The sequence below is a fragment of the Miniopterus natalensis genome, chromosome 1 (genome assembly GCF_054644295.1).
Source record: "Miniopterus natalensis isolate mMinNat1 chromosome 1, mMinNat1.hap1, whole genome shotgun sequence".
In the NCBI taxonomy this organism is placed as follows: domain Eukaryota; kingdom Metazoa; phylum Chordata; class Mammalia; order Chiroptera; family Miniopteridae; genus Miniopterus; species Miniopterus natalensis.
In genome coordinates this window covers 32,668,377-32,695,870 of record NC_142081.1, presented here as the reverse complement: position 1 = coordinate 32,695,870, position 27,494 = coordinate 32,668,377, and the positions used below count along the sequence as shown (strand labels likewise).

At 39.5% G+C, this 27,494-nt stretch overlaps 1 pseudogene; it reads left to right on the top strand.

The window, feature by feature from the left end:
- The first annotated feature begins 26,540 nt into the window (after window positions 1–26,540).
- LOC148094074 (large ribosomal subunit protein eL36 pseudogene) lies at window positions 26,541–26,820 on the top strand (annotated as a pseudogene).
- Window positions 26,821–27,494: the final 674 nt, after the last annotated feature.

Below are 27,494 nucleotides of genomic sequence, written 5' to 3'. Positions count from 1 at the left end.
GATATATTGTGTTAGGTTCCAGGAAAAAATGCAAAAATTAAGTGCTTGCTTTCCCAGAATTTATAATCTGAAAGATAATAGAAGTGCTTTAAGTCCCAACTGTTTATCTCTTGGATTTTCTTGAAATATTATTTTCTAAAAATAATAGAAAAATATTGATTTCATTGACAGCATATTTTTTAAATGTCAGATTGCTTGATTTATTGATTTAACGAAACATTATTTGAGTTGTTAAATTTACCTTCCTAGAAATCTGAGACTTTAGAACGAGGGCACTTAAATCTTAGTAAAAAGATCTGAAAATAATTTGTTCTCACAGAATAGGGACATTTTGCTTTGCTTCATTCTACCAGCCTTTTTGCCCAAATTAGCTTTATGGAGTAAAGTGCTGTTACGCTGCAGCTGCCACTTTTCTAATAGCAGTGGGCATGTTCCTTCACTTTCCCCAGGGCTGAGCCCAAGGAGGGGGGAGCTTCCCAGCCTCCCGGTTCCGCACATGCCCAGTTGGTGGGGCCTCAGAGCTGCCTAAGGGCTGCAGGGGCTCACATCTATTAACAGTTATTTCTCTTTATATTTCATTTTATTTGGAGCAAACACACTGGATTTACATTTTTAATAGTGACACAAGTTTCTTAAATTTAAAACTGAATACACATAAAGAAAAATACGAAGTCGTTCAGGTGCTATATGGCTGACAGAAAGGTTGAAGCTCGCCCTAGCTGGTTGGGCTCAGTGATTAGAGCGTCAGCCCGTGGACTGAAGCGTCTGGGGTTTGATTCCTGCCAAAGGCTCCTACCTCGGTTGCAGGCTCAATCCCCCAGTGGGGGGGGGTAGCCAATCAATGTGTCTCACATTGATGTTTCTCTCTCTCTCCCTTCCACTCTCTCTGAAAAGCAATAGAAAAGACATCCTTGGTTGAAGAGTTAAAAAAAAGGTTGACATTCAAGTGCACAAAAGTTATTCTGGGCTTTTTGAAATTTAAAGATTGATGCTTAGAGCATCTGAAAATGGCTAACTTCATCATGCCACTTAAGACAGTTTTTCAGTAGAGCCCTTGGAAGAGTTAATAAGCAGTGTCACCGGTGGAAAATATACTCTGGATTTTGGGTTAGGCACATACAGTTCAAATGCTACTTCTGTTTAAGTAAACCTTGGAGCCAGGGCCCTCATTTGTAAAATAGGAATCTTACTTCATAAGACTGGTGTATGAATTAAACGATACAGCACACAAGTGAATGGGACATAGGCGATGCTCCTTCATTCCCTTTGACTCTCCCTCAAATACAGCCTCAGCTGTTTCTGTTTCCTCAAAGACTTATGAACTGGAAGTAGATCCCAATAATTTACACTCCATTCTTTTGTAATGTGTTAGCAAAATGAGAAAAAGAAGTATTAAATCCCCACATTTACTGCAACACAGAGAAAGTAAAAGTTGGTGTTAATGACAAAGTTAGATTCAGGTTTTTATCTAGTTACACTGACCAGCCCCACGGCTTCTCTCACACGCATACAACACACAGAGAAAATGAACTCACACACAAATATTCCTGTAACGGGCAGTTTTCCTCTCTGCTTTGGTAACCACAAGCTGAGAGCTGAAATTTTGACCTTTATTTGACCTTTTCCAGAGCACTTTTTAATCTGTTTTTGGTTATTACCTTTGTATTGTATTCATTTTAGTATTCCATTTTTACTTTCCCATTGCTTCAATTTAATGCTTATCCTACTGTATCCTATTGTACTATACTATCCTATTGATCCTTATTAATGTAACACTATTACATATTTTATTGTTAGTTTCCTCAAATTATTTTTGGAATAAGGTTAAGAATAATTGTATATACAAAATAGTGTTATTAATCCACACTGATAACATTCTAGGCAAAGTTTAAGAGTCAAAGATTGTAGAAAATTTCATATTATGCTGAAACTGATTAAGTCAGACAGTTCCCTGGTAACTTCTAACTTTAAGCATTTCATTCTTGCTCAAGCACAGCTAACTTAGTTATGCCACCAATCATTCCTTTACATCAAAAGCCATTAGAATCCACTTGACTATTTTTTTAAAATGACATTAACATCATTAGCAATTCTACCAGGTCATGTATTCAAATAGATATTGTCTTTCAAATCACAAGAGATGACTCTTGTGAAGCCATCTAATTTAAAAGCTACAGAAGAAAAATGAACCTCATGAATGCCTTTTCTTTTTAGGTAAAAACCACTTTACTTAGCTTAACCAACCATCTTATGATCATGGGGCTCAATTGTAAGAAATCAAATATTTGGAAGAATATGCCACATGGTTTGAAGGTCATTCACAAAGAAAAAGGAATTCCCAGAAAGATTTGACACAATGACTGAATCATGGAGTAAGTAAGTCTGTGGTTAACCAAAAAGAATACTTTGAAGCTCAGTTGCAAGTTCTGGTGTGTTTGTTTTCAAAAGACTCTCAATAATAAACATACCTCATACAGCATGTTTCTAGAAAGCCAAAATATTTTCAGTATCAGCATTTATTTGAGTTCTGTTTGTATAAAGCTTAAAGATAATTTTTTTTTAATGAAAATAACAATTTGGGGGTCCTTTATAGCAAAGATCTACTTTGACAAGAAAATTATAGCAATTGTAGCTGTAGTATATAGGCTTGGGACTGCTTAAAATGAAAGGAAAATAAAAGATTATTTGTGCTTGTGCTTATATAGTTTAATTTGGATACTCTATGAAGAGAAACTAAAAGTTGCATTTGATAGATCATTCTCATGCTTATGACAGTCTTGTGATTATTTGTATTTAATGTTAACTATTTCCTGACATTTTTACTTCTATTATTTTTAGCCATTCATCCACAAGTGCAGTAAGGCTGACATAATTACCCCCTTTTAATCCACAAAAGACATGTATTTACCTATTTGTTATAAGACTTTTCATGCTAGCATGCTGTTACTGTGACAAGACCGTTTTGAACACACAGTAGGTAAAATAATATCGTATATTGCACAGCAACCCCAATAGCCGAATGTTAATTTAACCAGTAAAGACAAAGTAATTACAATATCTGCTGATGGAGTTAAAAATAGGACTCAAATTGTTTTTATACAGCCCAATGCTGGCTTAGTAATCACTAGAAAAATAACGAAAGTGCAAGTATGTTTGCAATGATGCTACAGATCCTGGGAGAAGTTACTACAGATCCTGGGAGAAGATCTGGGTGTAGTAGCCATTAGCAGCATATCTAGAGTATTTAATACCCAGAGGGGATTATTTTTTAACACCCATCACCTCCATATGACAAAATTATTGTAATAATCATGAAACGAATAAGAATGATATCCAGAAAAGGAGTGCAGACAGTGAAAATTGTCTTTTATGAATGTATATGTATGTGAGTGTATCATATGTATACATATACATATATATGCTAAACACTATATATATCATAATAATCATGCCAGTAAAAATGCAAAATAAAATTATTTATTACAGAGCAAATAAAGAATAATATACTAATACTTTTAAATTACATGAATATTTTGAAAAGGGGACCAATTATACCTACACTTTGGTCTGTCATGGTTATGCATAATAACAACATTACAGTAACTGGTAAGTAAACTTTAATAAAACTGAAACATCTGCAAAAGGTATAAGTTAGACAACTAAATCATACCACTGACTGAACATTCTATTTTCTTGAGTTACTCTTTAGTTCAAAACAAATAATAAAATATCAAAATTAGTACAAGATGTGAGGCCTGAAATAAAATTTACACTTCTCAAATGAAAACATTACACCTTTGGGCTCTAATGAAGATGAGCTCCAGCCTCTGCTGCTGGTCCTACCTGCGCCCTCCCTCCCCCCCCCCCCCCCCCCCCGTGGCCCCTGCAGGCATTCCAGGCACCTCCTCCAAGACCCCTGAGTCATAAACTTCTCTATTTCACTTTTCCTTCCGGTCTTTTATTGAACCTTCTGCTCACCATGGAACACCCTGGGCTCTACTTAACAAATGCTAATTTAACAAAGTCATAATGGGAAAAGATGTAGTCTTTCAGGCAAGGATAAATTCTTTGGAGTTTAAAAAAAAAGAAGAAAGGGAAGAATGAAGGATGAGGGATTTGGGAGGGTGGAAGTGAGTACAATTTTTACACCGTAATGCATCACTGTCACAGGACAGGAGGGTAGAGGGGGGATGGCGGGGGCAAGAGTGAACCTTCTGGTAATCAGAAAAAAAAGAGCAACAAGTGCTGTGAAAAGTAGCATCCACATCATTCAGGAAAGAGAAGTGACCTGGTCCTTTCTTGCAGCAAGGACAGCAGGTGTCACAAGAACAGGTGAAGGTGTAACTGAGAAGTACTTCTATTTCTCAAACTCCTTGCCTTGATACAAACTAAATGATTTAAAAACAACTGCCGTAATTTCACAAGACATCTAAAGCCTAACTGCAGTTGCAAACTAACCTCTGACACACCAGGAAAATCAAGGCAATAAGCATGAATAATACTTGAAACACTCTATCCTAGGGGACACTGTTTCTCAATAAGATACCAACTGCTATTGGACTTGCCTTTTTCTTTTTCGGCTTTCTGTCAGTAAGTAATGTACTGAAAGTAAGAGGCTGGAAATTTGCAATACAGGAAACCCCTCTGAGGGTGTTTTGAGGGTTTAAGCAGAAGTTTCCCCATTCCTGGGGAAACTTGAGAGAGAAGGTTCCTGGCTGAACCAGTCCTGATCTAGAGGTACTGGGCTGACTGGTGTGCAGGAGGCGTGATCAAGACCAGTAAAATTTGCTTCATTGGGTGGAGAAGTTGAACTGAGCAAATGGCCCTTGTGCTTTGAATAATAGGGGGTGGGAGCCCTTTATTTGTCCACATGTATCTATATATTTATGAATAATTTGTAGAGCAATTGAGACATCTTCAAATTGCACAAATATCTTTTACTATTTAAATGGAGAGGAAACCAAGTAACTTTTCACTGTCTACCATCCAAATAAAGTTTAAATCCTAGTCTCCAGAAGGAAATTTTGAGAGTATTAATTATCACATATTTGCTCACACCATACAAATTCATAATGTTCTAGGCTGATTCTGAACGTTGAACGTAGATAATAATAACTAACCTTTGTTAAGCACTTTCCATTCATCAATTAATCCCTGGCCATTTTCTCCTTGAGCATCCCAATAATCCACGGAGGTTTGGCACCTCCAGTTTGCAGAAGAGGAATTGGGGCTTGGCAAGATCAATCTGAGCACAGGGCGCCCAATCTCAGGACACCTCCCTCTAGCAGAATACCTTCCAGGAGGCCAAGCTCATGTTTCTTCAGTATGGAGCGAAGGAGCCCTCACACGTGTGTTTTTTCCTTTTGTGGTCTCCTTCCTAGCATAGGTTCACCGAAGCCAGATGACTCACATTAATCCAATTCATCTCTTCCCTAATTAGGTTGGCGTGAACCTGTCTCTGCTTTCATCTTTCTTAACCTTCCCTTTTACAAACTGTGCCATTCAGTTGCTGTGTGCTCTCCGGCAAGCCTGTCAACAATACTTCGGAGTCAGCTGTAAAATAAACTTTCGGCCCTGACTCCCTCTGTTCCCACAAGCAAAAGACTCACTCAGACTTTATAGGGAAGAGATGAAAAAATATAAAGATGTGATTCTTTGAAACGTCTCCTTCAGGTTCAGGGAACGTACATCGTAGGGGCTAATTGTCAGAAGGTTTAATTGTTCCCTGCCTCCCGAGTTCCCTCGTGTGCTGGGCCCACCATAGGTGCTAATAGTGAGAAAATGCAGCAGTAGCTCTGCTGTGCTCTCTTCATTAAGCTAATGGAACATTTTCCTCTCATTTTCTCCCTAGGGTGGCTCTAGGAGTACAACCTTATAATTGTTGCTCTTACTATAATTGGAGGTAGTAGGAGTATATATAATCTTATTGTCTTTCCTATGTGGTGGTAGTTTATTTATGACCTATGGATAAAACCCGGCCAACAGCAGAAAACTCAGCGAGTATTACATTAGCATTCCCTCCTAGGAGAGGGACTACTAAACAAAGACTATTATTAACCACAAAGAACACATACCAGGGATGGCCCATCATACCAAACATAAACTTTATTACTGCAAAGATGGACCCCTCTGGGTATCATGGGTGTTAATTTTTTTTACTAAAATTAATGGAGCCTTAATCTTTACCTTTCTTGAGATATATGAACTGAGTTTCATGAATCTTTTGGAGAGGCTCTCAGAGGCCACCACGTACCTTCTTCAAAGTGATGGAGAGTCTTGTTTGGCCATTGTGAAGTCCTTGGAATATAATGAGCCAAGAGAAAAACATCGAAATTCAGCATCCACCATTCTGATCCAGGGCCACTAGGCTGTGCTGAGCACAGTTTGGTGCCAGCAGGGCCCTCCCCAAAAGAGGGATACTGGGTCACCCTGGGAACCTGGGAAATACAAATGAGGAGATCTGATGGGGCACAAACATCTGTGTTGCCAAATCTTGACCTCCTACACATAACAATGAAATAACCACTTTCCCATCCTTTACAAGATGTAACACTCTTTAGGACATTGTGTATTCTCTGAAAACTCTCCACAACCTGTGTGGCATTTGGTCTTCATTAAAGAGCAACTGAAGAGAAATTGTATGTTGACTATTATGCTGTTTAAAATTGTTCCATTCAAGGACTGTCCTTTATTTTGGACAGAAATTATCTTCTAAGGTCAGTACACAGAGCTCATAACTGTAAAAAAATAGTTTGGCATTCTTGCATTATGTATTCCACCCTCATTAGGATATTTAACATCTAAGAATTTAATGCTGGACAGGATGCAGCACATACAGGATTGTTAAAACTTACAAACTGCAAATTGGCATTGGTCAAGTATCTATTATGTGGCAAGCACAGTGCTAAGAACTTCACATATATCATTTCATTTTATACTGCTGTTGTAGGCAGAATAATAACTTCCCAAAGATGTCCATGTCCTAGTCCCTGAAATCTGTATGTTACTTTATAAATCAAAAGAGACCTTGCAGATGTGATTAAGTTAAGGGTCTTGATTATTCTGGATGATCTGGGTGGGCCAATGTAATCACAAGGGTCAGTATAAGAGGGAGGTAGGAGGGTCAGAGTCAGGAAAGCAGATATGACAAAGGAAGCAGAAGTCAGAGTGATGACGCCATGAGCCAAGGAATGTGGGCAGCCTCTAGGAGCTGGAAAAGGCAATAAAATAGACTCTTTCTCTAGAGGGTCCAAAAAGAATGCAGCTCTGCCAACCCATTTTCAACTTCTGACCACCAGAACTGTAGATAATAAATTTGTGTTGTTTTAAGCCACTAAGTTTGTGGTAAGTTGTTAGAGCAGCAAAGGGGCACTAATACAACTCCCAATAATTTTGCAAAACAAACTTATCATGTCCATTTACAGACAAGGAAACTGATATTTCAAGGGTGCCACGTGGCCTAGCTCACCCGGCTTCCTCTCGCAATGCACAGCGTGTAGCTATTTTTCAGTGCATCTGCATTCTCTCTTAAACCACGTGGTTTCTCCCAAGGCTCTGAAAAAGCTGCAAGATGCAGGAGTTAGGTGACTCGCTAACCGGACACTCCTTTGCCTTCAGTCGTCAGGTTAGATGACTTTTTAATAAGCTTAGCTGAGGTTCTGATTTTCTAAAAATGTGACGGGTTTGTGGAGATTAATTCAGCATTTCTGATATCTGAGCTTCTTGTCTCACTCCTTCTTTTGGCCAACATTTTCCTTTGTCTCATCATTTAAGTTTAGACTAAAAAACTACAAATACCAGAAAGGAATAAACAGTGTGTGTGTGTTGGGGAAGGCACTTGATATGTTTCCCAGTTTGTAACCACAACTTTAATCAGGTAGGGTCTTAGAGAAAGATGTCATATTCCAGTTTCAACTTCACAACCCATATAAATGGGGAACATGCTGTTGTATAGTTAGCGGTCATTTTCAATGTCTCTAGCATCTTGTGGTTCACTGAGTTCTTCAGCAAGTCTAGACATAATTGTCTGAGCCACAGGGATGTATGTTTCTTCTGTTTTTAAACACATTTGGCTTTATAATAGATATGTGTTATAATAGATATTGTCCATCACAAGTGGACAATAGATATGTGTTATAATAGACACTGTCCATCACAAGTGGCCTGGGAGAATATTCCTTCCCTTTCTATGTTGTACAAGTGAGGGTAACCTCACCATCCCTATGTGACCTAGGCCTGGCCAATCAGAATATTCTACCTCCTGACCACAGTGAGGTTCAGGGATCAAGAAGGATATGTGATCCAAGCTGATTCCAGAGTTCTTCTTGGGACCTCACTGCCAAAGAAGGAAAGATGCTTCTGTTCCCCTTTGGCAAGCTATCAGAATAATATAAGCCTATGACTCATGCATCTTATGGCCATTTTTCCTGACCTTGGGGGGCAGCCATCTGCTGCAAGAGAGAATGCAGCCAACACCCAGGAGCTGAGAGTTAGAGACAGAGAGCAAAAGTAAGTTCTGATTTATGCAGCCATGCCTTCCCAGCCACCCTGCCACTGGACTCTTCCAGTGCATAGCCAACAAACCACCCTTTCTAAACTTAAGTTAATTGGATATGGATTTGTGATTAAAATAAAATATATTTTAAATTTGATTTTTCAAAATGGTGATTGTACACCCAAATAAAGGGTATATAGTGAAAGTCTCCTCTCCAGGTTATCCCCTCTGCCCAGTTTCCACCCCACAGGTTAACATTTTTTAATTTTTTATTGTAACCTTATAGGTTTTCTTCATGCATATACAAGCAACGACAAAACTATATCTCACCTGGCTGGCGTGGCTCAGCAGTTGAGTATAGACCTAGGATCCAGCAGATCTCAGTTCGATTCCCGGTCAGTGAACATGCCCGGGTTGCAGGCTCCATCCCCAGTGGGGGGCGTGCAGGAGGCAGCCGATCAATGATTCTTTCTCATTGATGTTTCTCTCTCTCTCTCTCTTCCTCTCTTTAAAATCAATAAAGACATTTTTTAAAAATCAATAAAAACATATTTTAAAAAAACAAAAAACTGTATCTCAGCTTTCCTCTATTTTAATACAAAATGAATTACATTAAACATATTGTTTTCCACCTTGCTTTTTTCATCTAACAGGTATTTTGTTAACCTCCTATCAATGGGTAGGGAGTTTCTCCACTTCTTTAAGCAGCTAGATAGTATTACAGGATCCATTTTGATCAGAAGGACCTTGGAAACACAGGTTGGTTTTGCAGAGTTGGGTGAACTCTATGAGAAAATAGTTTCACCCCACAGCAAAGAGCATACAGAATTTCTAGACCCACTTTTTTAGTAAATCTAAATCTCCCTTTTTCACATCTTTACAAACTTACTATTCCCCAGAGATTAACATCAAACTTTAGGGTTACATTTGCATGAAAATTATGAATAACCCTATATAATCTTGAAAAATGAACCCAGGGCAAATAGAAGACTATGGCATAGGTCGTAAATTAAAGACCTGCAATTCAATTTGGTTTACAAATATGTTTTCTTTGTACAGTATTTAAACATTTTTAAAAACTATTTGGTAATATTTAAAACCTTCAATTTGGGGTTTTTTTCATATTAATATTTTAAAATTTCACTTTATAATATCTCCTTTTCATATTTTATATTAAAATATAGATTTCTGGCTTCTGTGGATAACTTGGATTACTCAAGGCAACCATAGGCTGAAGTTCTGTAGCAAGGACTCACTTAAATAGGGCATTCCCTGTACACTTCTCCACAGTTCCTACTGCTTCCTATAGTTGTCCCAACTCTGAGGCCAGTGGTTTCTTGCCATATATTATTATGTACTATTATTTCTCTGTAACATGACTGAATATAGTACCAGTGTGGCTCCTATGGACATTTAATTGTGTGGTTTTCATTTTAATATATTTGAATCCTGGGGAACTTCAAAACAACCCCTTTGAAGAGTTATTTTTATTTTTCCAAGACTACCTTGGACATGCTGCGAGGGGGAGTAGGGGCGAGGGGAGGGAAGTCCTTCTTTCTTCCATCTTCTTCATTAATTTCCTTTGGTCTCAATCATGGGGAAATCAGCATCTTGAATTAGTCCTTCCTAAGATCAAGTCTAGATTTTCAGGTCAAAACTGAGAGCTGATGATGATCCAATTACATTACCCAACAGAATATCTGTGTGTTCCCCACTGTTCCCAGCACAATCTAGTCCAGGCAGGTGCTCAATAAAGGCACACTGAACTTCCACCTAAAGATGACAGATTAAATATACGCATTTCCTCTGACACTCTTACAAAATACAAAAAACAAATGGGGTTTTGTGTGTGCGTGTGTGTGTTTTAAAGAGGCATAGAGTCTCAAAGACAATGGGAAAGGAAATGATAGCAATAAAATGTTGAAAGCTGGAAAGCAGAACAATAGGTATCTTACCTAATAAATCAGAGAAAGTTGAATCCTACGACAATGGTGAGGAAAGGGGAAATAAACAGCATCCATTCCTTCTTCTGCACGGCAGAGAAATGGGGCCTGATTCCCTTAGAAAGCTAAAAAACAAATAAACAAACAAAAGCACAATAGGGCCTCTGGACTGGGGGCTCTAGGAACAGTTAATAGTAGAGTATGTACACATACTAAATGTTGAAACCACTGCCAGCACTCTTCCCCGACTTGGCTCCCAGAAAGCAGACAGTGAGGTTCATGCCACCCACGCAGCAGTGGTAAAGTTTCTTCTTTTGAAATCTGACCCCATCAAGAAAAATTAGAATTACTGATGTGAGGTGGAAATGCCCATGAACAGAGCAGCTCAGCCACTCTACAGCGACACCCATAGTCATCAAGCCTCCCAGGCTAACACAGAACTTTCCCTGAGCTTTTGAGTGATCTACTCACTTATTATTAAGCAGGTAAGGATCCCTAGAGATCTGAGGAAAATCTCCAAGATAAAAGACAAAGTCCAAAATGAACAAAAAGAAAAAAGAGAAGAGTTGCAACTTAGAGGAAACAAAAACTATAGCAGATGAAGCTCTTTTAAAAGCTACCATTAAAATGTTCAGAGAGCCCGGCTGGGTATGGCTCAGCGGTTGAGCATCGACCTAGGATCCTTTGCGATCGGGGTTCGATTCCTGGTCAGGGCACATGCCTGTGTTGCGGGTTGCAGCCGATCAATGACTCTCTCATCACTGATGTTTCTTTTCCTCTCTCTGAAATCAATAAAGATATATTTAAAAAAAAAAAAATGTTCAGAGAAACGAGACGATGGAGGTTCTATTAAAAAGGAATGCTCAGAAAGGTGTAAAAAAAAGAATCCCTGGAAATTAAAAGTATAATAACAGGAATGAGGAACTCAATAAATAAATTAGAAGAGAAACTGAGAAACTCTCCCAGAAATTAGATCAAAAAATGAATAGAAGCTATGAGTAGTGGTTAAGTAAATTAGAGAAATATAGGCGCCCTGACACCTGGATAATAGGATGACAGGAAATGAAGAGGGGGAAAGCACCTAGGAAAACACTCATGGACATTTCCCAATATTAAACGAAGACCAGGAGTGTCCACATCAAAGAGGTCCTGTACAATTAATAAAAATAGACTTATATTAGGCTTATAAATATGAGCTTTCAGAACTCAGAGGACAATGAAAAGATTCACAATGTTTCCAGAGGGAGAAAATAGATTAGATATAAATCATCAAGATTGATCATCAGCTGAGACTTCTCAGGACAAAACAAGAAGCTAGAAGAAAATGGAGCATTGCCTATAAAACTCTGATGGAAAATAATTTTCATTCTGTAATTCTAGGATCGGTCAAAATATCACTTAAATGAGACACTTTCAGAGATTTAAGGTCCCATAGGTTTGCTTCCTATGAATCCTTTTTCATGTAACTTTTGGAGGAAGTCCCTCCCTCACACAGAAAAAGGGGCGAGGTGAGGAAGCCAATTAAGAAAAAACTTGAGAGTCCAACAAACTGAGGATCCTAAATATTTGAGAGGCAAAGGGAGTCCTCAGGACAAAAGTAATCAGATGCCAGTCTAGGTTATGTCAGAATCACAGTTCTAGCCTATCTTTCGCATGATCAGATGTATCCATCATGTTAACCATTAGCTTAATACAAAATATAAGCTACTTCAAACCCAGTTTACATTATGATCACTAATATCCAGATGGGTAAAATGGGGGTGGGGGTGGGATGGGAGTATTTCTCACAAATAGTGTATGCTTGTTAAAGGAAGGTTTTGTTTTTGAGTCACATTTTTCTATTTCTTCCCCCAAATCTATCAAAACCTATGTAACAAATAAAATCTTAAATACCTGTTGTTTCGAATAAATTTTTTATTTTATAATACTTTTAGAATACTCTCAGGGACTTACAGAAAAGTTTCAAAAATAGTATAGAGAGTTCCCTTACACACCTCACTCAGTTTCTCCTACTGTTAACATCTTATATTACATTAATTCATTTGTCACAACTAGGGAGTCATTGTGAGTACTTTCCTATTAAGTAAACCCCACAGTTTATTCTGTTTCACTGACTTGTCCCTGCTCTACGATCAAATTCCAGGGTATCTCATTTTGTTTAGTAATCATGTCTCCTTAACCTCTTCCGGTCTGTGACAATTTCCCAGGTTACCCTTGTTTTCAATGACTTTGGCCATTTTGAGGGGTACTGATTAGGTATTTTGTAGAATGCCCCTCAATTTGGGTTTGTCTGATGTCATTATCATGGTTAGTCTGGGGTGTGGGTTTTCAGGACGAAGACCACGGAGATGAAGCACCATTTTCTTTGGATCATATCAGGGCTACATGCTGTCAATAGAGCTTGTCGTTTATGACGTTCCCCCAATCACCTGGCCCAGAGAGCTTCTGCTACATTTCTCTGTTGTAATAAAGTCACTGATTTCCCCTCCCCACACGCTGCTCCTCAGAAACAAGTCACTAGTGCTGCCCATATTAAAGGACTGAAGAGTGAGGTTCCACCTCTTCCAGGGCCTGTGATGAGTAGCTACATAAATTATTTGGCATGCTTCCTTAGAAAAGATTGATCTCTTCTCCCCTATTTATTTATTAGTTGTTCAGTTGTGAATTCCTGGATATTTATTTTATACTTTGGGTTATAATCTAATACTATCTCATTTATTTCGTTGCACAGATTGTTCCAGGTTTGTCCACTGGTAGTTCTTTTAGGTTGACTCCTGTTTCTCTTTAACATGATGAATTTTTTGTTTGTATGTTTGTTTTTGTTTTTTGAGCACTTTCTTACTCTGAGGATGCTACAGGCTCATCCTAAATAGTCTTTGCCTCAGCCTTGTAATCAGCCCTTTTCCCACAGAGCCTACTTCCTTTTATTAGAAGATGCCACATACCCCTAATTCACTGTTGTGGTTTTTTTTAAGGATTCTATCCCCTACCCCCACCCCCAACTTAAAAGCTATTTGGAATACCAGGGAAAGAGAAAAATATTGATAACTTACTTCAGGATTGATGTAAAATTTATTTTTACACCTTACTGCTAGACAGAGACTATAATGGTTGTCCCTTATCCTAGAAAATACCAGAAATTAGAATTTTCAGTCTTAACCTTATACCCTTAGAAATGTTATTTAACATTTTATAATCCATCTGAAGAATTCTAAATGGGTATTCCAAGATGAAATTCAGTGATATTAAGTATTTTAAGAACAAGAATCCCATAAATATATAGGATAGTTAGCACTCTTGCTTAGTCTTTGCATTTTTATTAAGAATAACTAACAGCCCGGCCAGGCGTGGCTCAGCGGTTGAGCGTCGACCTAGGATCCAGGCGATCGGGGTTTGATTCCCGGTCGGCACATGCCCGGGTTGCGGGCTGCAGCCGATCAATGACTCTCTCATCACTGATGTTTCTGTCTGTCTGTCTCTCCCTCTCCTTTCCTCTCTCTGAAATCAATGAAGATATATTTAAAAAAACGAAAGAAAAAAAAAAAGAATAACAGCTTTTAAATCCCATACTCTGAGTGACTCATTCAGTGTGTGCATAGCTAGTGTCTTTTTTTTTTTAAACCCTCACCCCAGGATATTTTTTCTCATGCTTTTCAAAGAGAGTGGAAAGGAGGGAGGTAGGAGGGAGGTAGGAGGGAGAGAGAGACAGAGAGAGAAACATCAATGTGAATGAGACACACCGACTGGTTGCCTCCTGACCGGGGCCAGGGATTGAGCCTTAGAGCCTGCAACCAAAGTACATGCCCTTGTCCAGAATCAAACCCAAGATCCTTCAGTCTGTGGGCTGACACTAACCACTGAGCAAACGGACTAGGGCTCTAGTGTCATTTTTTAAAACCTATATTAAGGTGGGGAAAAGATGTTTTCACTCTACACATAAAATGAACAACCAACACTAGAAATAAAAAATTGCTTCAGAGAGGGACAGTTAAAATAAATTAATCTGAACTCTATACTGCATAAATGTGAATGCAAAGTTAACTGTATTTTTCCCAAAAAGCTACATTTGTACTTATAGATACAAGGCTCAACTCGACTGTCTGTGTCAAATGACAGAATCTGGTTATTAGACTTACGATGGGATTTAAACATTTGAGTGAAAGGGAAAAAGAAAAAATATTTTTTGTTAAAAGTAAGTTTTGCAGTTCAAAGGATTTGTTCATTTGGGTCTCCAAGTTCCTCCTTTCAACATGAGAGAGTCTTGAAGGTAGTATATTTGCTTCAAACGATTTTGCTTTCAAATCTAACTTTTACTTTGAAACCAACCAAAAAGAAACTAAGTGTATCCAAACCATACCTAATCCCCCAGGAGTCAGCACTGCATCAAGTTTATTAAAATTAAACACTTCTCTCTCTTTTTTTCTCCTCCCCAAATAGGCGTTGGTAATACCAGCAAATCAGCTGGGTTAGGATAAAACAGGCAACGTTTTTCCTTCATAGTTCATTTGGAAAAGTCGCTTTGCTAATTGAGAAAATTTTAATGAATTTTACTTGTATTAAAATAAAGGTGATTGCTTCATAGCAACAATGTACTCATTTGAGAAAGTCATTACATCTATGTATTGTGTTTTCATGTAAATACTTTTGCCAAAATGTATTAACAAGGAATATAATATTATGGTTCATGGTCCGTGTAGTATCTGAAAAGAATGATTGTATAACTAATCAGTGAAAACAAAGTAAATGTTTCTCTTGGGTTTGTACAATAAAAATGGAATTAGAATTATTCAGGCTCAAAAATGCAAATATAAGGCATCTCTACCAGCAGAAAAATAAAAATTTTAAAGCAAAATTTGCATATCAAGGCCAGTGTTTTAGTTTCTTCTGAAAGCCTTAGTTTGATTTCAGAACCGATCTCATCAAAATTCACTTCATGCATTTTTATAAAGTAATCAAATATTTTACTGTTTTTAAAACAGTGCAATTATCATTCATTCTCTAAAACAAGCTCACTGATATTCTGAACACATTCTGGGGGAAATTAATGCTAATCAGTGCAGTGGCAGCAACGAAAATAGCACTTTAAGGTATTAAACAGTCATGTAAGATTAAATTCACAGTAAACTCAAGAGCAAATAACCAATATCAATTTAAACAGATTAAATCCTGGGAAAGGCCAAAGGTTGGAAATAATCTGAAACAATAACCAAATTCTAGTGAGAACAATAGGCCTTGTGTTAGACAACAGCAACCCCTGCTGGAAGCTTGAGGCTGCAGGGGAGGATGGGCAGGGAGGGGGCAGGAGCCTGTGAGGAAGCTCAGACCGCCACCTGGAAGGGGAGCTCGCCCTGGAATTCAAGATCCGGAATCATTTCTTCTCTATTGTGTAATCATAAAGCGTGTTTATCACCTAGAATTTTTATTATTTCTCAACTATAAGTGAGCAAGACGTTGTTTCAGAAGGTTTTATTAGTAAACATTTAGTGTTTTGAAAGAAAGATACAATCCTGTGATAAATGCTTAACAGAAGAAAGCAATATCTGCTTCTGCAATGATTCTTCATTAGGCTTCCTAGGAATTTCCCCAGAGCTCAAACTTGTCCCTGTCATTGGTTGAGAACGTTTCTGAGGGTGCTTTGATCTGACACCCCAACAAGCATGCGTGGTGGCTATACTTACACATTTGTATACAAATACATATGTGCACACACACACACATACACACACACACAGCATGCAATCTATGGTTCAAAGTAGAACCTGGGAAAACCTGGCTAATTGGAAAGTTCACCATCAGTTTGCCCCTTAGTGTTCAAACTATGATTTTTTACCCTATTTTCTTTTGGGGGGAGGGTAATTAAACATCCATAACAATCACCTACAAGAAAAAAATGGGGGAAAAACTGAAAAATTATAAAAGGCAATGATTTGACAGACTAACCATCTATAAAACATCTTCGTTCAAAAATTAATGTGAAATGCCCAACAGTGTTTCGAATCCAACAATTCAATAAATAAAATATTTAAACTGATATGCCATGTAGCTAAAGAAAACCTCAGTCAAGCTGACTTGTTAAATGTGTGTAAATCCCACAAGCAATAAGTATAGTGATCGGAGAGCTAAACTGAAGAAAAATCAGGAGAGATCATTTTAACAGATGGGGACAATGACAGAGAGAGACTGGAAGAAGGAAACCGAAGCAAGCACTGAAACCAGATTTGGCTTGGAAAAAACATACCCTAAATTATCATGAGAAACGATCATGGAAACACCTCTCAGCTTAGCATTTTACTTTCTGAACACCCACACTACCACCTCCGGCACCAAATGCTTTTGTTTCGTGACTTACTTGAGAATGGTTTTTATAAAAACCTAGCAGGGAGGCGCATTACCCAGCCAACTCAAGCCTATCTCGGAGCCCACGTTCAGGCTCCCAGACAGAGGAGAGGAGAAGCTGACTTGCTTTCCTTGGACTTTCTGACGTGTGTGGAGGCCAGGAGCAGCCAGAATGTAAGGTGTTCCGTTTAACTCTCCTGCCTGAAATACGGAGTTAAACCCTTTAGGCAGGAGCTCAGTATCTACTGAGAGTCGTCTGCAGGTGGGAGGGTTCATTTCCTGAGGCTAGAAGCACCAAACACATTCCTCAAAGAAACAAGATCAAAAGTATTTGAAATTACGGTTGCTCTAGGGAGGCAGCTTAGTCGTTGGGGGGAAAAAACACTGGGTCCAGGAACCTATCTCAGTTTGGCCCAGCTCTGTGCCTTTGAGTGCCATTGAACCGCTCTGTGCCTTAGTTTCTTCATCTGTAACAATGCAGACACTTGACTATTTTTCCAGTTTGATGGCAAAATAAATTTTAATGAGGACATAGTGTTCAGACAAGGCATGATTTAGCAGTGCTTCATAGAGCCATCATTGCTTAAAAAGTATAGGTTCCCAGAACCAGAGAACTGAAGTTAGCGATGCATCTTCCCTGGGTTCACTCATTCATTCATTTACTCTTCGATCGGTATGTATCAAGGGTCTCCTATGTGCCAGACTCCAAGCCAGGAAATGGAATACAAACTTGAAGGAGTCACCCTTTTTCCTCAAAGAACTTGCAGCTTAATGGGGAAGAAAGACAAACATCTGTGTTTACAGCACAGGGCAGCGAGTCCTTGGCTAGCATATGTTACAGTGCTGTGGGAGCGTGTCCGGAGGACCTCAACCAGGGAGGCAATGGTGAAAATGTCACCAAAGGATTCCCTGGAGGCTCAATACCCAAGTCCCATCTTAAAGCATAAACAGGAGTTAGCCATGAAGAAAAAAAGGGCATTTGAGGCAAAGTGAGCAGCTTTTGAGCTAAAGCCTAGAGCAGGGAAAAACACAGGGACGGTTCAGGCAACTGTAAGCTGGTGAATGTGGCTGGAGCCAGGGCTGTGTCCAGAGAAAGGGCCGCAGAGGGAGCAGGAGCGAGCCCTGAAGTGCACAAGGAAAAAGGTCATACTGCCGGGGCTGAGGGCGGGGTGGGGACAGGAAGAAACAGATCCGAGATTTTTAAGACTTGTGGCAAGAAGACCAGATAAGTGCTTGTGATAAAGATCTGTACTAAGGCCACAACAGTGGAAAGAAACAGAGAGAGGGGAAGAAATTTGTAAATATCTATAAAGTAGAATCAACAGGTTTCAATGATTGATTGTGTTTGTGAGGGAGAGGGAGATGTTAAGGATGACATCTAGCTTGGATGGCTGGTGCCATGGACAACATGGAAGGATGGAGATCAGTTTGGGTTGGGAAAAATGAAGAAATCTGTTGGGGCCGTGGGTTAATGAGACATTCAGATGGAGCTGTCTAAAGAGTTTCTAGAGGCTAAAGGAGAGATTACAGGCAGACATAGATTTGGGAGGGAACTGAAGCAATGTTCCACGATCATATCTTCACCGTTCAGTACTCAAGAGAGGAACTTCTTTCTTCCCCCCGTCACCCATTTGCCCAACCAAGTATTGAAAAACCCTGTGGAAGAATCCCTATTGGCTTGGATGATATGCCCAACTCTGTGGCCAAGAGGGTGGGCTGCATTGATTGGCAGTTTCTACCAGGACCATTTACATGGAAGGATTATGTCTCAAAGGATGTAACAGTGTTATGCAAAGCCACAGATGTCCTTAGCACCCTTCCATCCATTATGTTCTGAATAAGAACTCATTCTCATGACCACATCCTGAAAATGTATACTTTTGGAATTCCTCCACTTCAGAAATTCCATTCTCCCATCACGGCCTTCTCTTGCCCCCCATTTGTCTCCACCACTCTCAATCTCACACATGTACTTAACCTGATCTTCAGCTTCACCCAGGACTCCATTCTGCAGTCTCTTGCTCATTTCTGCCTTGTACCAGCCTCCTGCCAAACCTACTTCCTTCCCTATCCAGTCTGGACCACAAGAGTCATTGTATTTGGTCTGACGAGAAACTCAGATGACACTGACCAGCCCCAGGGTGGGCCATGGCCACCCTGAATGATCCCTTGGACTGAGACTTGAATATTCACATACTCCCTGACATGTCCTCATTCAGATGCTCAGCTGACTTGCCTTCAAATACCTCTGCATAGTCCCAAACCAAGTAGTTTTAAAGAGGCCCAAAGTTGAGTTCCTGGACCAAAGCCTCTCCTCTCCCTTAGGAAATTCAGAAGATGCCAGTGAACATTACTACAATTTTAAAATGACAGCTCCTCCATGACATTAGACAAATCTACAGTTCTTGGGTTTGATGAGTTATTCCACTTTTTTGCCCAGCAAATAATATTTTCAAGTTACATTTGTAGCATTTAAATTTTTATTCTGTATGTTTTTTAAGAAATAGACTGAAGCCTTTTAGTTCTCTCCTCTAAAATGCCCAATCCAACAGAGACCATTGATGCTTATGGTGATAACGAGAAATACGGTTGCTCCTGAAATGTAAGAAATAATCAGTGTTTCTTGTTTAAGCCACCCAGTTTACAGCAATTTGTTATGGCGGCTCAAGATGTCTAAGAAAATGAAAAACTGGAATTAACCTAAACATTTAACCTACATAAAGTGCGATCCCAATTGGTAAAAACATATAAATGAAAAGACGGAAGGGCTACACATCAAAAATTTAACAGACAGGCTCAGGTGCCTTTTTTATCTTTTTAATCATCTGCTTTGTCCTTTTACATATTTAAATTTTTCCTACAGTCAATATATATTTTATAACTGAGAAGTTTTAATTCAAAGTTAAAGCACAAAAACACTTCAAAATTATTGCGTAAGTCTTCAGAATCTCCTATAGATAGATATTATTTCTTATCTTTCTTAGATATAGGAGTTCTTACAAGAATCATATTAAATATTTACATGAAATACAGTTATGCTGTCTCTTTGGCTTACTGAAGACTTAATTTGCCATTCTGCTTGCACGCATTTGGTCCCTCATTCAAAACAAAGCCAGCAGAGCAATATCGGCCTAATTTTGTTTCATTACCATAGCAACATAATGGTGACAAAATCACACAGCTCCTTCCCTCCCTCTCACATACAGGCCCTGTTACTGCTTCTCTTTCGCCTACTTTCATTCATCACCATTTTCTTCCATCTAGTTTTCTCATCCTGTTTCATAGGCTGGGTTACTTCCTCCCAAAAATGTTTGCATGTGGCAGAACAGGAGCGGAGGTGACTAATCAGAACACCCTAAATTCTAAATGCCAATTGATTTGCTCTGTTTTAGTCAACCATAAGTTAGGAACACTTTTTTTTTCCTTTTTCTGAGACACTTATCTAATCTGTACTTCCAAATAAAAATAACTTCAACATTTAGAATTTAACTCAAACGAGCTCTTAGGTAGAAGGAGAGAATGCATATCGGGGGAGCCACTAGCAGCACCTGAATTTTATTAGGCTTCATTCCACTCCCTTCTCTCATCTGTCACATAAACAGCTGTGAAGAAATGGGACAGTGACAGGAGCTATAACAGATAAACATTTAGACGGCACCTAAAATGAAATCAGGGACATGGACACTGTTGTGCTCCATACAGAAAGTGTGCAGGTGATCTTGTCTACCGATTCCACTCCGGACCCTCCTCTTCCAACACCTCTTCCTCCTTCCTAAGAATTCTGACTTTGCTCGCGTATCTATCTGCCATCTGCCTTTTTCCTGGAAGGGTGGCCCTAGCCCCAGGCCTAGAGGGTGAATCTAGATTGATGTAAACTGATTATGGCGGCGCCATTCCTTTGCCAGGATTTTGGCTTAGGCATGAGCATGCAATGCCCTTCTGGCCAATAAGATATAAAGGAAAATCTGCTGGAGGCTTCTGAGAAAGCTTGTTTCGAGTTACAAGAATGTGGCAGGGACTGCTTGCTGTTCCCCGCTATGCCTGCTCCCCTTTGTCCATAGTAGTAGAAAGTCTACCTGTGTACCTGCGGACATCCAGAGTAAAGAATACATGTCTCAGCCTCTTTTGTGGCCCATTTAGGCCTGATAACTTCTGACCAATAGGAGAAAAGCAGAAGTGCAGTGTGGCAACTCCTGGGAATCTTCCTTTACAAGGGTCCTTTACTGGCTCTTTCCTTTATTCTGCTATGTGGAATGGGGATGTGATAGCTGGAGGTAACATAGCCCCTTGAGATCATGAATGACCTTGGGAATGGAGACCGTGTATTAAAGAAGAAAAAGATACCACACTTAAGCTACTGTTATTTTGGGTTTCCGTCATTCACAATCAAACCAAATCCTAACTCATTCAAAGAAAGACTTGGCCCATGTTAAGCCCCTTCGTGGTGTTATGTCTAGAGGTGCTGCCATTGTGCAGCCAGGAAGGAAACCAGCCCGAGGCCAAAGCCAAACATCAGGATGGCAGGTGATAAGACAGAGCTGCAGAGCCCACCAGCCCTGCAGCTACCTTCCCGTGGATTTTTCATTATGTGAGGAAATATATTTCATTATTGTTTAAGCCACTGAGTTGGTAATTTCTGTTTCTTGCAGCTGAGAGCAATCCAGCTGGTACAGAGTTTAATGGTTTCTAACGGTTGTAAACTACATGATCCTTTAGAAAAGACTCAGGCAACCAAAGATGCAGAAGGGGGAAAAAAAGATTAAACCTAACAGGTTGAGAAAGGTGTGTTATAAAACATTTAGAAGATAGAAAACAGAGGGAAAATACATAATCTCACTAGTCCAAAATAGCCAAGATAATAATTTTGACCTTCTGTTCTTTAAAAAAAGTATTATATATAATTACATATATTTTTACATATATTTATAATCACACTATATATTTAACTTTATCTCTCCCACTGACTATAAACAAAAATTCTGGACAAAGGATTAGAAGAAACTACCTGAGGACTCTGAAAAGTAAAATAAGACCAAGGCAGTTTAAGGAGAGAGTTCAAAATTTGAAGAAAAACCACTATGGCGGTGGTAGGTTTTCTGCTTTTTTGGTTGTTTTGTTTGTTTGTTTGTTTTGTCTTATTTGCTTCTTTATCTTTCAGCTTTTACTGGAGGGTGGGCCAAACCAGTGAGCTGCTCCGTAGATGCGGACAACAAAGACTTTCTGGCCAGAGCACCGGAAACAGGAATCGCTGCATGCCTTTCCTTCATTTACCTTTTAATCTACTTACATGCACATATTAGATGCCTCATTAGGCCTCTTAAAATGTGCGTCCTAAAACAAGAGATTTTTGTTTTCCCATTTTAAATGAAACAGACAGCAATGTCCTAACACCCAACAAGTACCCTCAATTCAGTTATTGGAAATGTTAAGTTTGTCAGTCATTTTTCCATGTTGATAGCAACCACAGCAAAATTTCCACTTTAGCTATCCTGCACGTCCCGCCAGCTTGGCCTCACAACCAGCAAGAGTGTCCAGCCCGTTGTTTCCTTCTGTCTACTAGGAAAGGACAAAAACACTTGGGTTTTCAACATAGGAGGCGGGAGCAAGGCCCAGAGCGGGCCTGGCTGAGTTTGGCCATTTCTGGACTCTCTCCTCCCATCTCGTGAACTAAAGGATTCTGGAGACTAGATGCCAGGCCATCCTAATAATGATGGCCTCACTCTCACTGCCAATGGGCAGAAAATGTGAGGAGGAATAGAAAGAAACAGAGAAAGAAGGCTGGCACCATCTTTGCAGCGAAATGCTCATGGATCCCAACGTGGTTCCACATCAGTGAGAAGGCTGGCTACTCCTTGCAGTGCCCCTTCCTTCCTCCTGGAATAAATTTCCCAGTAACCACACAGCTCAGAAGCATTGCTCCTTTTCAAGGCACAGCCTTTGGGTGCTTCTCTTTAATAAATTCTAAGTGATGCTTATTTTCAGATCACACACTAACACTGAAAGTAAAATTTTAAATATTTTTTATGTTTAAAGTGTATACATGATTGTTTTTTGTAAGTTTGGTGTTCACGTTGTTTTAAAAATAGTCATTAAGGGACTAAGGAAATTCAGGCCATTTTGACTTTTGAATAATTCACACTTTGTCACTTTTTTTTACTTGAAAAGCAATAGTATTCTGTCAAAAGCGCAAGACATGTTTGTAGACCCGAGAACAATTTTTGAAAATGTAGTTGTTTCAGAAGATATCTGTCTGAACAGCTCTTAAACTGGATCTGTATAAAATAGCAATACGTGTGCTGATACTTGAACTATTTATAAATTTCAAACATAGCAAACTGAAGAGTACCAAAGTTTTAAAAAATTCTCTTTGATCCAACAGTTTGCCAAGCGATTGCTTTTTGTCTAGCATACATATTCCTCCTAGTTTTCTGGAACAGGGAGGCTAGAAAATGTTCACAAATAAATAAAAATCAAGGAGCATTTCAGGCCCAAATAAAAATGGAAAAAGAATGGAAGTTGTTAAAAAAAAAAAAGAAAGAAAAAGAAAGAAAAGAAAACCTTTTCCAATGCATTCACGCTGACAACAGCATCACAAAGTGAGTCAGATGTTTGTTGTGATCAAGAAATTGCAAATCAATGAAATGCCAGGCGGGTACAGAGAGAGCTTAGCTGCACCGAGTCTGCCAGCCCGCGGGGAGAGGCAGCCTGCAGGCAGAAGGGCAGGGAGCCCAGGGGAGTCTGCTCTCAGGCCGTGGGGTTGTCACCTAGAAAAACATCCATTTCCCTTATTACCCTACCGTGCTTTTCTGCCCCGCATCAAACAACAGACGGACAGCCAGCTGTCAGAAGACACTGTCTGCTTGCCTCCTCAATGGGAGCATAGTGTGTGGAAGGCACTGTCTTTTGAGTCTTGTACTTTCATGTGAGAAGTGCTGGTGAGGCAGCAGGAGCTCGGGTAGGGGTTACATGTTTCAAAAATGCCCAGAAACATCAAACATTCCTCTCTCTACAGAAAGGTAGGCTCCAGCTTTAGCGGCTGATTCTTTTGGCTCAAGCTGAGTCGAGCAAGTACACGAAGAACAGACAAAAGCCTCCAAACGCCTGGCAGTCAGCGTGGGGTCCGCCAGACCAAGGGCAGCTAGCTCCCAACACCGTTGCTCTCTGTGGAAGGGCGGCCACCCCTGCGTCCCGCTCAGCCTTGGCTGCGTCTCCTCCCCTGGACCTCTGGAAAAGTCTCCCCAGCAAGAGGACAGGGCTCTGGCCACGGAAAGCCCTTGTCTCTGCATAAGTGCGGATGCTTATTTACATGGAGATTTTATTCTGCCGGCTTCACCGACTTTAAGCTTGAGCCCCTTTTTAATGAACTATAAAATGAGGGATGACACAACTGTTAAAATTCATTCCTTCTTCAATAACTGAACCCAAATGCGGTTTCCCTTTTCTGGAGGCATACGGAATTAGCTACAGCCTCTAAAATTAGCACTTACATCTCCCACATAACCCTTGGACAACCCGAACTCTCAATTATCCATTTACTGTTGAAGGTAATGCTAACCCTCACAGACCACTCTTTTGAGTGTCTCCTGCCAGTTGTCGTGATATATCAACTTTTTAAAAATATCATTGTTTTCTTCAATAAGAAGTAAATGAAAAGGCATTTTCTTTCATCTAGTATTATGGACGTCAAGAATAATAAGATATCTATGGATCTTAAGAACTATCTGCCCCTAGGGTTCATTTCTTAAATGAACATTTCTTAAACATTTATAGAATATCTGCTATATAAGAAAAGGGTACCCATAACTCTTTTCATTTTATAGAGAAGGAAATAAAGGCCAGTTGCCTGATTTCTGAAGATCCCTATTATGTAACAGGGACATGAAAAATTCCAGGAAAACCACCTATAAAATGATTTAACTGCTATCATGCTGTTATTTATCAATGCAGGAACAGCATCAAGAAATCTGCACATTTCAATACTTTATGGAATGTGAAATTCTTTCACCACTTCCCTTCTGGGATTTTCTCCCATGTCAACTGTAAGATAGGATTGCTGACCACTGTTCCCAGTGCCATTGTGATCCTGGGCATCTTTGAGACAGGACCTCTCTAAACGGGAAGTGTCTATGCGTGGCGGAGGCCCTCAGCTCACAGATAAAGCAGACACAAAATGAATGTGTCTGTCATGTTAGGTTTTCTTTCTTATTTGTAGTTATGTGGTTGGAATATCATTCTTCCTGTCAAGTATCTGTCTATTTTTATGTTCACAGAACATTCTCTTTAAAAGTCAACCTTCAAATACTCTCGACGTTAGAAAGGCAAATAAACATTCACTTAGATGGCACGGCCACCTCCCAGTGTTTGCTCTAATCTGCTAATAGCCGGTGGCAGGTGGAAACAGTCAAAAGAATTCCCATGAGAGCCATTTTCTCCTTTGAACAAGATGAGAATGGCACTTTATTAAGTTCAAATATTGTCTGTGACTGTGGCGTATAAAGACATTGGTTTCTAATACTGTGATGACTACCTTTGCAATTATTACTATCTCTTAAAATGTATCCCAATAGCTTATTCCCACAACTTGCTAAGAAAATATAGTGAGAAAGGGTCAACAACATAACTAAGTCACAGTAGATTTAGTAATCCACATATGTTTAGTAACTCATTTAAAAAAAAAAAAACAGGTGAAAATGACAGTGATTGTTTCATTCATGGTCAATCACACAACTCCTCAGTATGGACCATGACGTCATCATGAGACATGTATGGACACCGATGGCAGTGAGAGAAGCAAAAGGATCTGGAAGATACAAGTCAATCATTTGTCACAAATAATTTCTATGAAAATTCACAACTGGATAATTCCCAACCAAGATGACTTCAGGAATAAAGTAGTAGGTAATCTAGTTCCTGAGTATGACTAGACAACTGAACATATAGAATAGAAAATGCACAAATCTTAGACAATAGGTATTATAATACTGATGAGATCATATAATTTGTACAGTCATAAGCCAATATTCAACACATGTTCTAAGATTTTATAAAATCAGTAATTTTGGAGAAGTAACTGATATTACTGTCCCTGTAAAAACATCCCAAAAATAAACAAGATGGCCCGGCTGGGCATGACTCAGAGGTTGAGCGTCGACCTAGGATCCAGGCGATTGGGGTTCGATTCCCGGTCAGGGCACATGCCTGGGTTGCAGGCTCAATCAGTGACTCTCTAATCATTGATGTTTCTATCTCTCTCTCTCCCTCTCCTTTCCTCTCCCTGAAACCAATAAAGATATAATTAAAAAAATAAAAATAAAAAAAATAAACAAGATGTGCCCGGCAAGTGTGGCTCAGTGGTCGAGTACTGACCCATGCACCAGGAGGTTGCCAGTTCAATACCCCGTCAGGGCATATGCCCAGGTTGGGGCTCCATCCCCAGCAGGAGGCAGCTGATGAATGATGTTGATGTTTCTCTGTCACGGATGTTTCTCTCCCTCTCTCTCCCTCTCCCTTCCTCTCTCTCTAAAATCAATAAAAAAACAACACCATATTTTAAAAAGTCTTTAAAAATTAAAATAAATAAGGTGTTAGTTTTGGCAAAGGAACATTGAAATAAAGAAGCATAAAAATAGCACAAGTTATCATCTTGGTAAGTCTCTGGTTTCATATAGACATTTTAATGACAATTCAGCAGAGGGTATCTTAAGAATAATTTTTGCTTGCTTCCCTTCCGCTGTGGCAGCCACTGAGGAGCAGCAGCCACGGCTCTGCGCTCACCCATGGCCGTGGCCTCCGCGAGGGCCACAAAGTGAGCAAGAACGTGGGCACGCCCAGGCACAGCCTGCTGCGGGGCCTTCACCAAGCTCTCCAGGTTCCTGCGAGACATGACGCTATGAGCAGTGCACCGTGGAGCTGCTCAAGGTCTCTGTGGACAAGGGGGCCCTGAAATTGGTCAAGAAAAGGGTGGGGACACACATCCGGGCCGAGAGGAAGACAGAGGAGCTGAGCAACGTCCTTGCAGCCATGAGGAAGGCAGCAGCCAAGGACTGAGCCCCGTCCCCTCTCTGTGCACTAAAACTTGCTCAGAAAAAAAAAGAATATCTTTTGCTTACAGTAATAGTCATTAAATACATATCCATATACATTTATAGCTGTTTCCACCAAGAAGCTGTGTAATAAATACATGAAAATATGAAATATATTATTTCTGATGTCTTAAAGGAAATTAGAGCAAATAGAGACAGCCTTTATTATAGAACAGACACAAGTGATTTTAAACTGCTTTCCTTGTTAAATTTTTATTATCTCTGCTTCATGTTTGGAATGAAAAGTACAAATTAGGGAAATATGGAAAATGATCTGAGTGGTACAATACATCTTGTTACAAAACACTATGATTAGTGTTATTATAGAAACTAGAATATGCCGTAGTTACCGAGGGAGATGTTAAGTGGGCCTATTCAATGGGAAGAAGAAAGACAAAGAAAAGGATTCTGACCAGAAGAATAAAGATTTTCCTGAAGTAGCAGTATTCCAGAGATTAAAACAAGGGAAAGGAGACACTCTGAAACAGGAGTTAATCATGAACAGCATCTGAAACTCAACTTAGGTTTTAAAAAAATGGTAGGAGAGTCTGGTGAATATTTGGTTGGTTTTTCTTCAGTGGAAAGAGATTTTTTTTTTAAGAGATTTTTAATTATGTGAATACATATGAGGTATAAGTC